Source organism: Microtus pennsylvanicus, chromosome 7 (assembly GCF_037038515.1).
Source record: "Microtus pennsylvanicus isolate mMicPen1 chromosome 7, mMicPen1.hap1, whole genome shotgun sequence".
Lineage (NCBI taxonomy): Eukaryota > Metazoa > Chordata > Mammalia > Rodentia > Cricetidae > Microtus > Microtus pennsylvanicus.
The window spans coordinates 39,641,630-39,659,845 of NC_134585.1; positions in this window are offsets into that span (position 1 = coordinate 39,641,630).

The following is an 18,216-nucleotide window of genomic DNA, read 5'->3' on the forward strand; positions in this document are numbered from 1 at the left end:
TAAAAACTCAGAAATTAAAGATTGGAAGAAGATATCAGAATAATGAATAATCTTACATGTATAGGGGTCGGTCTGATTATTATAGTAAAAATGACCATTTTACCAAAAGCAATCAATACACAGATTCAATGCAATTATTATCATAATTCCTACACAGTTCTTCACAGATTTTTGAAAGGACAATTATCAGCTTTATGTGGAACCACAAATAACCCAGGAGAGCGAAAATAACCCTGGACGCTATCCCTAACCTCAAACTTACCAAGATAGAGCAACCAAAACAACATAGCACTGGCACTGGCACACATGCCCAAGGACACACACACACATACACACACACATGCGCATGCTCACAAAATACGCTTTGAACAATGGAACAGAATTTAATACCCAGACAGGAATTCAGTCACTTAGGCACACCCGAGTTTTAATAAAGAAGCCATAAATACACACTTGAAAAAGGAACAGATAATGTTGCTGATCATACTGAATGACTACAAGTAGTACAAATAAATCATCACCTTGAACAAAGCTTAACTTCATATGGATCAACGACCTCAACCAAAAACTAGATACATTGAGATTTGATATAAGAGAAAATGGAGAATATCTGTGAACTTCCTGAAGAAGAAAAAGACTTTCTGAACAGAACACCATTAACACAGGCACCAAGAATCAACATTTAATACCTCATAATACCAAAAAACCAAATATGTCAAAGGACTTCATCAATAGGACAACATATAAGATAGAAGACCAATATCTAAATTATATTATGGCCTCTAAAAACAACAGATCTCAAAAAAAAAAACATGCGATTAAAAGTTTAGTAAAGATCTAAACACAGAATTTGCAGAACAGATATTTTAAGTAGCTGAGAAACCCTTAAATCACTGTGGCAGTTTCTCATGAATATTTAAATCTTCTTTAAAATTCAGCTATACAATTTGTGGTGGTTTGAGTAAGAATGGTCCACATTAAGGTCATGCCTGGCTACCAGGTAATGGCACTACTTAGGAAATTAGGGGTTATGATGTGGTTGGAATAGGTAAATGGAGGAAACTAGAAAAATTTAACTGAGGGAGGTAACAAAAATTTAAAATATACTTTGTATTCACTTATATCTGTATTTTATAACCAGGCTACAATCCGTAGAACTACAGATGATGGGCATAAAGTAAGGGAGTGGACAAAGGTGGCAGAGAGATCTCTTTAGGAAAAAGAAATAGAATAGAAATTTCAAGATGGATGGGTGGCTGGAAAGGAACATGAGTGGGGGAGGGAGGTCAGGGAGATTTGATGGAGGCAATAGAGGGAGGAAGAGCAAAAATTTAGGGACATTTGAAGGATAGCATAGAAACCCAATATGTGTATATATGATGATGATCTAAATGAAACCTCTAAATAAAGGAGGAAACAGAAACAAAGCCACAACTAGACATCTTTTGTCACCAAAAGAAGATTCCGGTATCAAGATTGGATCACATCTAAATGAGCTGTTGACCAAAGAGGTTCCATGTGAATACCCAAACAACCCAGGCTGTTCCGATGCCCACAGATTGGTGTCCACAAACTGAGCCATTAAGAGCTCATTGCTGAAGACACCTATATAAGTCATGAATGTGGAGAAGCGGAGCTGGCTTCTATATAGAGCTTTTGCTTTGGTCTTTCTACATCTACATTACAGTAAGATATACTCTCTGGGCTCTCAAAGGAGAAATGTCCACACATTCCACCGCAACAAACCCTTTAATCTGTAATGGGGTCCTTCCTGCACGATGTGCTAGAGTAATGGTGCAAAAGTCTGGTGGGAGTATCTAACCAATATTTGATTTCTGAGTTTACTCAAGAACCACTTCATTAATTAGAATCCAAACCTGACATTTCTTGAGTGACAAGAGCTTGCAACTATAAAGCCTAGGGATGTAGGACAAAACAAAATACTACTGTTCCAATAAATAAAAAGTAAAAATAAAGAGATTCCTGATGACTTTCTACACTCATAGATCATTGCCTTTCTTACTCAACCCCAGGGGTGTTTCTTCCTCCTGCAGATGGTAGAAATACAGAGAACCAAGACCAGACAGTGAGAGTGCTAAATGGAATGTTTCTGTCAAATCCCTTTCCTGGGTACTTAGGGAAATCAGAAAAAACAGAAGCAAACAAGTGTAAGAGCCAGAGATGGTGGGGACACATGAAAAAAACAAGCCCCTCTAAATCAGTAGCATCAAAGCACAGAGACTGAAGCAGCATGCCCAGAACCTCCACTAGATGGAATTTTGGAAGTAAAAGAAGAAATGGACATATGCCCTCAATCTTAACACAGAAACAAATTCCAATCAATTGGTAACCACTGACATATGATAATTTAATTCTCTTAAGGGAGTTTCACTGGGAAAACACACTACTCTTGACGGTAGATTGCATGCCCAGTGGTAAAATTACAAAAGAAAATGAACTCATTCGTATTTTCTGAGGGTTTCTTATCTCATAATGCTGTCAGGTCATATTTTTAATTGTATAAACATATGCATGTATTTAAAAAATCTTGTTTCTCTTCTCTTACACATACACACAGATGTATATATGTATACATATGCACATTTAAAAATTTTTGTTTCTCATTTTACCCTTCAGGTCTTTTGCATACGCACACACACACACACACACACACACACACACACACACACACACACATATGCAGTTTACTTTCTTAATGGGATTCCTGAGTGTGTGAACAAATTGGTCTCTATGTAAACATATATTTCTTGCCATATTCTGGCATGTTACTTTTTGTTTTATTTTTTTATTTTTATTTTATTACTATATCTTAGAATCGTCTTTGTTATCTAATGAGGGACATGAAGAGGGTAGATCTTGATAGAAGGGGAGCTGTGAAGAAACTAGGAAGAGAAGAGTGGAAGGCAAAATATAATCTGGATATATTATGTGAAGGAAAAAAATCCATTTTCCATAAAAAAGAAAAAATAATGTAGGAAGGTTATTAAAGTGTATTTTGTGCAAGGGAATTCTTTGAGCTACACTTTTGAATTTTCACACAGAAAAATAAAACCTTTCTATGCTAGTAAATGTAAATAGAAACATATTCATCTGTCTTTGAATTTTCTAAGGAGATGATGCACTTCAATATTCTGTTCTCAAATATAAATGATCTGGTTAAAGCAAAAATAAGATCAGTACTCTATATTGGGGTAAGAAAAAAAATCTTATGTTTTTCCACACATAGCAGGCATGGAAAATTTCTGTTAAAAAATTGATTCACCTTAAAATATTTTTTATTTTATTTTATTAAGATGTTGAAGTTTTGTTTTTTTCAAGAAGACGGGAACCTGTTTCAGTTACTGTTTGTGAATATCATTCAGGCAATTAGCTATGAACTCAAACAGTCAGCTTTGAGAAGCCAAAGAATTCAAGCATCGAGAAACTTCTCAGTTCTTTTCAGACAACTTTTTTTTTTCTCAGCTATACATAGCTGGCTATTCTGCCAGGCATCTGTTGGGGAAATGATGTCAGTGATTTCCAAAGATCTGAATCTTCAGCTTTACCCTAAGTTTAGAAATTACCACATCTTACTGTGATTTAAAATCTCACCCCCCCAAAAAAGGAACAGACTTTTTCCAGGTGACATCTCATAATTTATTTATAGATTTTAAAACATGTAGATATGAACACTTTGAACTGTAGAACAAACATTCCTCAGGAAAGGGATGTTTCTAGAAGTCTGTTTATTGTTACGGTCTTTCTTAAAATGTACCTCTTTTAAAGAAACTGTAGGCAATAAAGGATCTATGCCAGCATTAGAAAAACCACCTCTGTCTAAATAATGAGAAAAAAACCTGAGTATACTATTAATCTTTGTAGAGATGTCACCTATGACTGGCCATTGGTGTATGGAGAATATTTCAAAATCATGCAATATTTTTAAATTTCTTGTTCTCTATTAGGTTTAATAGGGAACATAAAATAAATAAACAGTACTGATTTAAAATTTGACTGAGAATAATTCATGACATATAGTGACCATTTAGCAAGCCTTGGATAAACTGTTATTATTGATGTTATTTTATGCATAAATTGCTTTTTAATCTGTGACAATGTTTCTTAATAAAAGCAGATCAATCTTGTAATACTCTCTTTAAATTATATACATTACAGATTTAACATTTTTAAGTACATATGTATGTTATTTGTCTAAAAATAAAATAATAATTTGATATTTCCAAAAATTCAGGTAGTATAATATTATGATCAAAGACAGCTGAGTGAATCTCTGGTATCTGAAGTATGAATTCTATAGAGTCTGTAGCAAAGAAGGTACACTCTTACCTGGGCATTTAATTTGCATAGAACAATGGACATTGATCCACTGTTCATATCTGAATGTAATAAAGAGATGAAGATGAAACAGAAAAAAATTCAGAACAAATAATAAATGAAGCTGATTATAAATGCTGAGAGCGTATACTTAATTTAATTTAATAGGAGAAAGTAGGTGAGGACCAATGTTTGTAGCATCTTTGATGACTTGCTGGGAGTATAACCAGTTGTTCCCCACTACTTGAGCTGATTCACTATCATTGCAATTTGTACTAATGTTGATTAGGATTCAGAAAGACATTGACTGCAAATGTCAGGAAAATAATGATAATATATTCTCTGAAGCCAGACTAATTGGAAAGTAGATTATTTTGGCTATAGAATGAAGGCAAAGAAAAATGTGCTCACAAATGTTTTCTGTAATTTTCTTAAAATTGAAAACATAATTATATAAATTATCATTTTATTCTAATAAAATAATTTAGATGGTTCATTTCAAGTTGTAGTAGCCATGACATGTTAAATTTCTAATTTTATAAAAATTAGCATTTTTAATTCAAATGAATCAACCAGAAACTAAATAGAAGATAAAAATAAGAAATTTGTGAATTATGATCCTTTATATGTTTGATCTATATATGTTAAATATGTTGATATTTATTTACCACCAATTTTGTCTTATTTCACATTACTAAATTGTCAATTACAATAGCACATTATGCATAAAACTTTTTAATATATTGCTGATTTCTACACACATCAAATTTAGTCATACTACATGTTGGAATATGTCTTCACTTAATCATTGCAACAGTATGGAAATTGTACTGCATATTACAGGGATCTGGAGTTAGGAATATGAAAGGAGACAGGACTGAGAAGGACAACTGGATACTGGGGACATATCTGGAGGAGTTTTAAACCTAGAACAATGAAAACTCCCAGGATTGTATGAGGGTGAGCCTAGCTAGTACTCCTAGCAATAGGGGCTATAGGTCCTGAACTGGCCATCTCCTGTAACCAGACAAGACTACTGGACAATCTCAGAGACCAACCCATCCATTAACACTTCAGCCTACAATCTGTCTGCCTACAAGATGTGATGGGCTAAAGATGGCATGGAAATTGTGGGAGTGACCAACTGATGCCTGACACAAGTGGAGATCCATACCCTGCCTGAAATGGAGCTTTCGACAGAAGGCCAGTAACCAGACACGAGATACCCCACAGATCTAGAATAGAATCAAACATGACGGTAACAACAACTAGAAAAGTCAATGAAATGACTCCTGACATTCTTCTATACTTGAGTTTCCTACCTCACCCAACTGTCATCAGAGAGGCTTCACCCAGAAATTGATGGAAAGAAACACAGAAACCCACAGACAAACATGGAACAGAGAGCAGAGGATGCAGAAAAAAAGGGGAGAAGGGTTGCAAAACCTAATGGTGTCAAGAGCATCACAAGGAAACACAGAAAACTAAAGATCCTGGGCTCAAGGTGTCTCACAGTGACTGATTGGCCAACCAGGAAGTAGTATAGGGCTGATCAAGGCCATCTGTTACTATGTTCCAATTATGTAACTTGGTCTTCATGTGGGAACTAGAAGTGAGAACAGGGGGATATCTCTGAATCTGTTGTCTGATTTGGGGACCCATTCCTCCTGCTGGATTGCCTCATTGAACCTTTGTGGAAAAAGGGATATCTGGTCTCGGTGCAGTTTGATATACCTTGTCTAGCTGATATCTGTGGGATACTTACTTATATCTCAAGAGAAACAGTGGAGGAGAAGTGGATGGGATGGAGAGGGTAGGAGGGAAATGAGGGAAAGGGGAAACCTTGGTTAAGAGGTAAGAATAAGAAAATAAATAAGAAAAAGAACTACATATTTATATAGAAATAATATATTGTATACCATTGTATATATTTTCAAATTCGAATGAGATAAAATTTTATATATAGTTTAATAGCCCTAGAAAAGGCTAGAAGTTCAATATTTTCTGCTAAAAGAGTATATTATAATAATCCCCAAAGCATTATTTTAAAAATATTTTACAAATTAAATTTCAATATCTTTAAAAAGTAAGGAGTAACATTAAAAATAGAAAACCATTATTATTCAAATGATTTTCCCAAAGTCATTGGCATTTTAAACTATCTCTTATGTAATTGATGAACTTTTACAAAACATGCTTTGCATTTTCTATAAAGCTTACAAAGGAATAATCTGAAGTGTACTAAATATATAAATGCAAATATCATGTATGTTACTTTATAAAAGGTGTTTTTTTTTATGGAAACTCTTAACATGTATAATGCAGCATGAACAAGAGGAAGCCAGAATTAAATGAACTGAATTCCTAGTCTCAAGAACAATTACTCCATTCAATCAAATAATTTTTTAAAACTTGATTGCTGTTTGACATTAAACTTGTTCCAGATCTATTCCTAGATCTGGTTATTTTTATTTCAACAATTTGAATTGAGGGGATCTCTGCATATGTGAGTTTGGGAAGTAAACCACGAAGATGAGAGAAAGAAAATCCAGTTCAGATTGACTTTATCTACTGGGATTAAGACTTCTGTGTCTGATGTGAGGTAGTTCTTGTTGGCATGTTTTAAACATAGAACAATTTGGAAAAACTTATTTTCCTGGTGTAATGCCATCCCCTGTGTACTAGGAAGCATCAAAACATGAAACATCTTCCAAAAAGATGGGTTCTAAGGGCAGGCTACCTCTTCTAGCTTCATGGTCAATGACATGAGAGCCTGGATTCATATCTATTATACAAATGGTGTAGATATCATCTAGGTTATTTGCCATCCCTCCTCCTGATTTTCAGAGCTTGGAGGAATCTCTGGCTGTAATGATAATGTAAGGGCGTTGAAACTATTAGGTATCTCTGGTCCTGCTTGTTGGAGCTTTGGGAAGCAACTAGCTGTAAAGGTCAGTTAGATTGCTAGCCATCTTTGGTCTCAGGTGTCAAAGCCTGATATGGCGTGGTCCAACAGATAACAAACATCACCAGGCTACTAATTATATCCCAATTCCCAGAACTCTGAATGGAAGAGCAGGGTTTTCAACTATGCCCTATGAAAGACGATTGTGTATTTAACATCCCTGGTTTCTCTGGAGATCTATGGGCATAAAGATCTTCCTCCTATGCTCATGATTGTATTGAAATATATGTCTTTATTTTAAGCCCTTAAAATGCATCAGTATATTCTAATTGATAGTCTTTTTCTTGTCTAAAACTCAAAAACTTAGGTCCTTAGGAAATGGGAAATGTTTGGTACATTGACAAGACAGTGAAACCTATATTCTCTTCAGTAGCCTTTTTCGGGGAGTAACACATGTGGGTTTGGTACATTACCTTCAGAAATTAAAATTCATATTATATAGAAATTTGAAGCATACTACATGTATGTGAATATATTATAATGTTCTTTGGACAAGAATATTAATTTATAATAATACTACTGTGATGAGTTAGATAAATAAGTAAAACTAGAGTATTGGAGGAGAGAGATGACTTGCTAAATAACAAGTAAAAATTGATAGCTAATAATATTCTGTATGTTCTTCACAAAATAAAAAATGACCTCCTGCCTTAAAAGATGTAGAAAAGAAATTACAGACTCAAAAACAGAAAAACAAACACTTGGTCAACCTTCAAAATAACTTCTCAATAATTAGAAAGGGTAGATCTAGAAAATGATAATCAAGTACTTATTAGTACTGAAATGTATAAAGGAATTAGCTATATTTTTAACATGACAAAGTGTTGAGACATTATTTTCACCCTAGTGGATAAACACTATATAGTGAAATAGAGAAGACTTACAGTCTAATTAATATAAACATAAAGAGATGTGGCAACATAGCACAGTGGCAGCAGCAGTAAGAGGTGCTGGGTTTGAAAAGCCACAGGGAACAATAAGTAGACAAAAGAAAGTGGAGAATTGATAACTAGTGCCGTTTAGAAGCTAGGAATAATATGTGTATTCTTGTAAGCTAGGTGTTAAGTAATCTACAACTCATATTATATAATGCCCCAAATTACTGCTCATGTGGGCAAAAGTCACACAGAAAGACACACATAGCCACACAGGCACACACACACTCACACACATACATGCATAATCTGCCAAAAACAATATAGCTTAAAGATATCTCTCTTGTGAAGGATTTAAAAAGCAGTAGGTAGTCGGTTAGGGGTCATAAACCTCCTCCTTAGGAAAATCAAAAACAAAACTCAAAACAGAAGGTGATGGGGCTTGGATTTCAGGTTTCAGATTGAGCAGTTGAAACCCAGCACAGCTGTGTTCTCTGTCATCTCAACCAACATTATGGAGGTTGAGGCTGAAGGCAGAACCCAAATCCCAACCTAATTTCAGCAATGTAAGCAGATCATGTTTTTAAGTAAACAATAAGCAAGCAAGCAGATGAAGTAGGATGACGTATAATATTAGAAAACTCATATTACATTACATATTACATCATTTCAATATGATGACAGTTATGCTAAGGTTTTTGATATCTTGACAATCATGACTTGTAAAATAATTTTGATACACAGTTTTGAAAGACAATCAACATTTTAAGGATTTTAAAAGAGTAGCAAAAATGCATTGAAAATAAATATTATGGAGGATATTTGTTCAACATTTACTGAGGAGAAACATGGAAACAATAAGAAGGGAAAATAACATCGACAAATATTAGAGGTAAAGGGTATGGAGACCAGAAACAGACCTTCTCACTGATATGTATCGCTGGTCTGTCTGTAAAATTGTCAGTCAAGAGGAAGAAATGTGGCCCCTTGTGCATATTTTTTTTGGCTCAACATATAGGATTTTTGTTTTATTTTATAGCAAACTGAAAGAAAATCTTGAGATTACCTGAATTTCACAGCCTGAAAGAAAAATTGCTCCATGAAAAAATACCCAAAACAATTTTAACAATTATTTTCAACTTGATCTTTCAGGAACTTCTTCCATTACCTTAATCTAAATATGCATTGGCAACATCTTCAACAGGAATGGTAAAGAGATGACTAATGTCTTCTGCTGTTCAGCTTGTTAGGGACACGTGAATGGGATAGGACCACCTTTCCCCCTCTCTACTTTAATGTTTCTAATGAAGAATTCTTTCAGGATCCTCAATTGCATGATAAAAATACACAATACCATAAAATTGCATTTTCCTTAATGCAAACAGTGAGCTTTTTATCTCCCAGCCAGCATCCATTATCTAAATAAGCAAATTCCAGATAATTCAAGAATCCAGCACTTGAGACTCCCCAGTGCCAATGAACTGTGAAAAAAAAAAAAAACAGAACAAAGCTGTTGATTCGCAAACAGAAATAAGTGTGATGCTTTTTTATGCCTCTAAGTTTAGTGTTGTTTCATTGCCAAACAACAGACTAGTATAACCTCTGAAAGCATTTGAAGGGACAAGATCATAATTATTAAAAGTGCTGGAAAGTTTGAAGTGAGCAGAACCGACAGCAACAGTTTAAAGAAATGGCTGAAAATTGAGAATTCAGAGTAGGCTATATCTTGATTGATGAAGATAAGACTCTGCCTCAGCTGTACAAGGAGAACATGGAGTTTTGATGTTATACTATACATGTAAGAAGTTTAAACCATTGATGAAAGTTTGTTTTTCATGGTGACTAAATTAATTTGTCATTATTCACAATAAACTTATTGAGTTAATTATCATTTCTATTTTGGGAGAACTAATATGTGGAACATTGACAACAGCCACAAGTAATATTCCCTTGTCATAAAACCATGAAGTTAAAGCTATGTGTAATTATATTGTAAATTAAAAATTTACAATCAGCAAGAATCATTTGTTACCAAGTCCTATCACTGCTAGAAATCAGACAGGGTGATATGGCTTTATAACAAAACTCCTTCATGGTATGCATGAGGCTCTAAACCAAAGCCCTGTAAATCTATAATAAACTGACAGAAAATAAATGTAGGAAGAAGACTGCCTGGGCATTTCAAACCCACACAGACTCAAAAAAAAAATCACTCAGAAACTATATTATTTAAATCACTATTTGGCCCATTAGTTTTAGCTTCTTATTGACTAACTCTTACACATAAACATAAAAGCGGGCTGGAAAATAACTTAATGCACAAAATGCTTTTTGATCAAACTTGAGAAACTAAATTCAAATGCCCAGTACCCACAGAAATAGTTGGTATTACAGCCTGTTTCTATAGCACTGACACTGAAGAGTTAGGAGTGAGAGAGACACACACATCCCTGAATCCAACTGGCAAAACAGTATAGCAGAAACAGATTCAGTGAGAGATTTTATCTCAGCAAATAAAGTAGAGCAATGATGGAGAAAGTCGTTCTAAATCAACTTCTGTCCTCCAATCATATAGGAACAGGCAAGTGCATTCACACCAATGCACACACATCATACACACACACATATATACATATATATGTATAATGGATATATGAAGCCTGTGTATTTTATATACACGAACATTGCACAGTAATATTTATTGCTGATTCCATTGGTTACTGGATGAAGGTTCTGTGATTACTGTTAAGGTAGTCACCAAACTGATCAAGCTAAGCTATAGATCAGTCAAAGAGAGGGAGAAGGGACTTTTATATGAGCAAGGGGAGTCAAGATCATGATGGGGAAACATGCAGAGACTGCTGAAACGAACTTACAGTAGTTCACAGACTCTAGACCAACACTTGGGGTTCCTGCATGCGACGGAGCCATGTCCTCTGCATGTGTGTGACAGTTTTGTAGCCTGGTCTGCTTGTGGGACACCTGGCAGTGTGTCCAGGATCTGTCCCTTGTGCATGAACTGGCTTTTTGAAGCCTATTCTGTATGGTGGATGCCTTGCTCAGCCTTGATGTGGGGGTGGGGGAGCAGTGGTCCTGCCTCAACTAAATATGCCAGGCTTTGCTGACTCTTCATGGGAAGTCTTACTCTTTCTGAGGACTGGATGGAGTGTGTCAGGGGGAGGGGGCGATGGACAGGAGAAGAGGGAAGGGGAATTGTGATTGGTATATAAAAATGATTTTCAAATAGATAAAATATTTATTGCTGAATTATTCACAATATCTATTACATGAAACCAGTCTAGATGTCAATCAACAGAGGGTGATGAAGAACAAGTGGCACCTATCCCTGATAGATGATCAACTTCATAGAGAAATAAGGAAAAGGATGTCATTTATAGGAAGACAGAAAGATTTGGAAACCATTGACTTGCATGAAATAATACAGATTCAGAAAACAAAGTCCCATTTGTTTTCTCATATATAGAATCAGAATCTAGCTTTATGCAAGATGAAAGAAACAAGATAGAGACACAGCGTTGTTAGATAAGTGCGAGTCATGTAAGCGTAAGTGAGAACTGTTTTAAAAGAAGAAGAAGAACAGTAACAGAGAGAGGAATGGGGAGAGCAATGGATATGAAAATAAGAACAAACATAGTGTAACATGAGTATGAAACCAGCATATTGAAACATGGTATTATACTCTAATATTAAAATAAATTGAAATACCTGCAAAACTGAAGTAATCATCACTGTGCCACTGAAATTACTAGAGCAAAGACTATAGGAAGTCAATGTCTCGATAAAGGTACTGTATTAAAATTTCTACAAGGTAAAAGATAAGATGGAATAAAATGATAAGCTATAGGAACAAAATCACTGTTGCTGTGAGGATGACAAAGGATGTAACTGCTGAGTGCATGTGGTCAGGGTGTAATTTAGTGCTGTGATTTTGAAAAAATACAATGGAGTTCCAAGAAAATATAAAGATAAATCTCTCATATGAATACATGTACCTCAGATTCCACTGAACAAGACATAGGTCAAAGAGAAATAGACATTCCCATACTGTCTGTAGGAATGCTTACAATATCCAGCAAATTGATCGGAGTTGTCCATCAAATAATAAATGGCAAAAAATTGGAAACACATTCACACACACATGTGTATATATGTATGTGTAGAAAAATATAGGATGTCAGTATAACATGTAAATATTGTAAAAATGAGAAATTCTATCATTTACAACAACATATATGGAATCAGAGATTATTATCTGAAGTAATAGTAAACCAGCACAAAATATCATGTGTTATATATTCTTAAATATATGTATAATCAAAATAGTTGTGATCTCAAAGAGGATGACAGTAAAATGCTCTACATTAAGGCAGGTAAATGTGGAAGGAAAGACTCATCAAAAGACATGAACTGACTGTTAGAAACGAGTAGGCATCTCTGATGTGGTCTCATACAGGAGTATGATTATGGATAACGAGAGTGTTCTGTACAGTTTAAGTGGTTTTGCCACATTTAAATAAATGATGTTTGAACAGAGATATGTTTATATATTTATTTTTAATATATTTTATTTAAAATTTAACCTTTATCCATTCTTCCATTTATTGATTACTTTTCTATTGTGAACAATACCATAATAAGGCAATTTACAGAAGGAATGAAAATTTAGATTATGATTCTAATATAACAGAAAATAGGTAAGGAACTGTAGCAGGAAGGTAGTGGTTCACAGCTTGAACTATAACCACAAAGCAGAGTTAGAAATAGAGATGGTATAAGTCATTAAACTCCAAAAACACACCCATCAATATACTTCCTCCACTTAAGAAAATACATTCTAAATTCACCCAGAAGAATGGCACCAAATGAAGACCAAATACTCAAAAGGGGAGCATTGCTCATTCAAAATACCACATCCATTTAAATTTACTTTTTCACAGTTTCATGTGTCACTTAATTTAAAATCAAAAGTTAAATTGGAAGTAAAAATAAACATTTCTGAAATAATTGCAGTGCTTGTATTCTATTTGAAAAAATAATATCTCAAAGAAAAATATCATAGACCTAAATACATAATTTTAGAAAGCCATGTCAGTTCTTTAATTCTCACAACATCAGGTAGAGGTTTTTACTATCTAACTACAGAGTCTGCTAAGAGCACTGAGTTAAGAGACTTTGAGAGGAACCAAAGGTGAGGATTGCTATCATTTTGGAGTTTTGTAACTTGCCGGCATGAGGGCATGACGGCAACAGGGAAAGGCATTGCCACACAAGCGTGCCCTGAAATGAAACCGGACAGAATAAACAAATGCAGCTCAGCTCACTTTCTCTAATGCAGGGCATCTGTTTCAGAAAAAGGAACTGCAGTAGGTGCTCCAAAAAGTCCTTTCCCAGGTCAGCCTTGTTTTCAGTGCTCTTGAACCAGGTGAACACTCAGATGTGAGTAGATATAAGTGGAATGCATAAGTGACAGCGTGTATTCCTTACTTTTTCATTCTTACAAAACATCTTAATATACAGAGCCTATCATTATATATATGTATATATTATGTATGTTTAATAATTAAACACTATGTCACAATTTGAGTCCAAAAGGATTAGATATTTGCAAAACTTTGCACTTTTTTACATTTAATATGAAAATGCCTCACTGAGTAAGGGTTTATAAAACTACTTTTGAGACTAGGCAATATATATAGGTCATGTAATTCAGTTGGGCTGGCCATCACCAGGAGGGCTGCAACCTTTTGAGGTCTGATCGCACTATTCAACTAAATACATTAGAGAGTCAAATACCACCTTAGCTATGTAAGGAGCTTCCGGTTCAAAATACATGATGTTTCGTGGCCCGTATTTCAAATGAGAATATCAACAGTACAGTAGAATAACACAACTTCCTGCATAGAAAAGTAAACTCCTTGTAAGTTCAGTTTTCTAGATTTTCAATTTCAAGTTTATATAGTAAATAAAATTTGAAGCCATATGTTCAAAGACGCTCTTGCTTCTGAAAAAAATTGGTTTATGACATTTCCCCATAAAGCACATTTCAAATTCCGAAGATGGAATAATTAGGGAAAGTTTGCATCGTGGAGTTCTGGAAACTGTCACACCTGTGTACTTGAGCAAAGAATGAAAATCTGCAGACTTAAACTGAATTCAAAGACTCATTAAAAAGCTTCACACTTAACCACCAGAAAATACGTAATATAAGGGAAATGTCAGTCATTTTCCCAAGCAATTTGCAAGTGATTTTTAAATCATTGAAACTGACAAATCAGAAGTGGAAAATTATCACAATTATGTAAGTAGTATTTCTGTGATGTATAGAACATCTGTTGGCATTGATGTCTCATTTAGCTTCTGCAAACAGAGGCATCAGAGTCTCTGGTATTGAAGGATAAAAATAGTGTCTAATGTCTATATTTCTTAACTTTGGAAACAAAACAGCAGTAATATAACTTTCAATATATTAAAACTAAACATAATCTTAGTAAAAATATTGTTTCTTATTTTTCCATGATTTTCTTCTGGACATTTGTTGCACGACCATGGTTTTCAATTAAGGAGATGACATAATTCTTTCAGTTCCCTAAAATTCCAGTAAAATACAGAGAGAGTTAAGATTCTTTTCTTTTCCAGGTTCTGGCTATGACAAACAATGCTGCTTTGAACATTGTTGAGCACATGTCCTTGTGGTACGATTGAGAATCCTTTGGGTATACCAAATGTGGTATTGCTGGGTCTTGGTGTAGGTTGTTTCCTAATTTTCTGAGAAATTGCCACACTGATATTCAAATGCACTGTACAGTTAACACTCCCACCAGCAATGTAGGAGTGTTCACTTTACACCACAAACTCTCCAGCATGAGTTGTCATCAGTGTTTTAGATCGTGGCCATTCTTACAGGTACAAGATGAGATCTCAGACTTGTTTTGATATGCATTTCACTTATGGCTAAGGATGTTGAACATTTCCTTAAACGTCCATCAGCCATTTTAGATTCTTCTGTTGAGAGTTCTCTTTTTAGGTTTGTACCCCGTTATTTATTGGATTATTTGTTATTTTGATGAACAATTTCTTGAGTTCTTTGTATATTTTAGAGATCAGCCCTCTATTAGATGTGGGGGTTGGTGAAGATCTTTTCCCATTCTGTATGCTGTCGTTTTGTCTTGTTAACCATGTCCTTTGCTTTACAGAAGCTTCTCTGTTTCAGGGGGTCCCATTTATTAATTTTGTCTCTCAGTGTCTGTGCTGCCGGGGATATATTTAGGAAGTGATCTCCTGTGCCAATGCGTTCAAGTACATAAATTCTCCTCAACCAAAGAATGGTTAGAGAAAATGAGGTACATTTACACAATGGAGTATTACACAGCAGAAAAAGTAATATCTTGAAATTTGTAGCAAATGGATGGATCTAGAAAACATCATATTGAATGAGTTATCCCATACCCAGAAAGAAAATATCATATGTACTCACATATAAGTGGATTTTAGACATAAAGCAAAGAAAACCCAGCCTACAATTCACAATCCCAGAGAACCTAGACAACAATGAGGACCCTAAGAGAGACATACATGGATCTAATTTGGACGTGAACGTAGAAAAAGAGATATCTGAGTAAATTGGGAGCACAGGGACCATGGAAAAAGGTAGAAGGGGAGAGGAGAGGAAGAGGAGCAGAGAAAAATATATAGCTCAATAAAAACAATGAAAAATTAAAACTAAGAAAGATTCTTCTTTTGAATATAATATTAATGATATAGTATACCCAAATATAATCCTGTGATAAAATATTATATTAATTTAATTTTTCTTATTTCAATTTTATTTGTCAGAAGAAAATCAAAACACTTATAAATTATTTTTAGATTTAGAATCTTCCATTGTGTCATTTTCTTAGTTGTCAAACAATTTTCCATTTTTGAATGTACAACATCATGTACTACTAGTTTTAGTTTAGGATACTTCTGATCAGTACTTGAAAATTAGTAGAAGTAATAAAGGTTGAGTTTGGAGAAGAGAATGAATGAGATAATAACATTGAAAATATTTAAAAAGAAAAGCAAAAGAAATTGTGAATACTTACATCTTTTAATGATATGATGCTGAGAAATGTTTGGTTAGAGATGGTGAATGATTGTTTAAAAGGTTTTGTTTTGTTTTGTTGTTTTGTTTTTTCTGTGAGAGGAAAGAGTTTAATTTGCCCAAGGCTCTAAATCTTGGTGCTTACTCAGGGTCCTTTAGCACCCCCTGACTCTGAAAATATTTTGATGGGGCAAAAGTGCTTTCAGAACATTTTCTCTTTCTTTCTTTCTTTCTTTCTTTCTTTCTTTCTTTCTTTCTTTCTTTCTTTCTTTCTTTCTTTCTTTTCTTCCTTCCTTTCCTTCTTTCTTTCTATTATTTTTTACTTAAAAACAAAACCAATCCAAATTCCCCCTCCCTCCCCTACTCCCAGTACCCTCCTTCTCCCTTCACAGACCCTCCCACCCCACCCCTCCAACCCTAAGGGAGTTCCATGCATCCTGCCCTGTGGAAAGTCCAAGGCCCACCCTACTACATCTAGGTTGAGCAAGGTTTACACCCAAAGAGAATAAAATCCCATGAAGCCAGTATATGCAGTAGAGACATCCCAATGTCACTATCAGTGGCTCCTCAGTGTACCTCAGCTGTCAACCCCCTTCAGAGTGGCTTGGTTGTTCCCATGCTCATTCACTCCCAGTCCAATTGGAGTTGGTGAGCTCCCATTAGCTCAAGCAAACTGTCTCAGTGGATGACTCTCTCATGGTCTTGAATTCCTTGTTCATACTCTTACTCCTTCCACCCTTCAACTGGATCTTGGGAGCTCAGTCCAGTGCTCCGATGTGGGTCTTTGCTTCTGTTCCCATCTGTTGTTGGACAAAGGAAGGTTCTATGGTGATATTTAAGATAATCATCAGTCTGACTACAGGATAAGGTCAGTTCAGACACCCTCTCCTATATTGCTTAGAGTCTTAGCTGGGGTCATCCATGTGGGTTTTGGGGCATTTTTCTAGAGCTAGGTTTCTTGGTAACTCCATAATGCCTCCCTTAATCAAGATATCGCTTTCCTTGCTCTCATATCTGTCCTTCCTCCATCTCAACTATCACATTCCCTCAAGTTCTCCTCAACCCCCTTCTTCCCTGCCTTCTTACCCCCTGGCCCCTGCTCCCAAAATTCTGTCTGATTCTAATTTCCAGGTGGGTCTATATGTTTTTCTCTGGGTTCACTTTATTACATGAACTATAGGCTCATTGCCCTTTGCTCATGACCAGTATCTACTTATGAGTGAGTACATACCATATTAATTTGCGGGGGGGGGGTTCTCAGTTACTTCATTCAGGATAATGTTTTCTAATTCTGTCCATTTGCATTCAAAATTCAAGATCATTAATTTTATTGCTGAGTAGTACTTTAATGTGTAGATGTGCCACACTTTCTTTACCCACTCTTTATTTGAGAGGCATATAAGTTGTTTCCAGGTTCTGGCTATTACAAATAATGCTGCTATTAACATAGTTGAACAAATGCTCTTGTAGTATGATTGAGCAACTTTTCAGTATATTCCCAAGAGTGGAGTTGCTGGATCCTGAGGTAGGTTGAAGCTGGGTTTCCTGAGAAACTGCCACACTGATTTCCAAAGTGGTTGCACAAGTTTGCATTTTCACCAGCAATAGATGAGTGCTCACCTTGCTCCACAACCTCTCCAACATAAGCTATCATTAGTGTTTTTTATCTTAGCCATTCTGACAGGAGAAAGATGATATCTCAAAGTTGTTTTGATTTGCATTTCCCTGATAGCTAAGGAAGAGAACATGTCCTTAAGTATCTTTTGGAAATTTGAACTTCTTCTGTTGAGAATTCTCTGTTTAGTTCAGTACACCACTTTTTAATTGGGTTATTTAGAATTTTATTGTCTAATTTCTTGAGTTCTTTATATTTTTTGTAGATCAGTCCTTTGTTCAAAATGTTATCAAATCTTTGTAATTATATATTGAAGACTTAA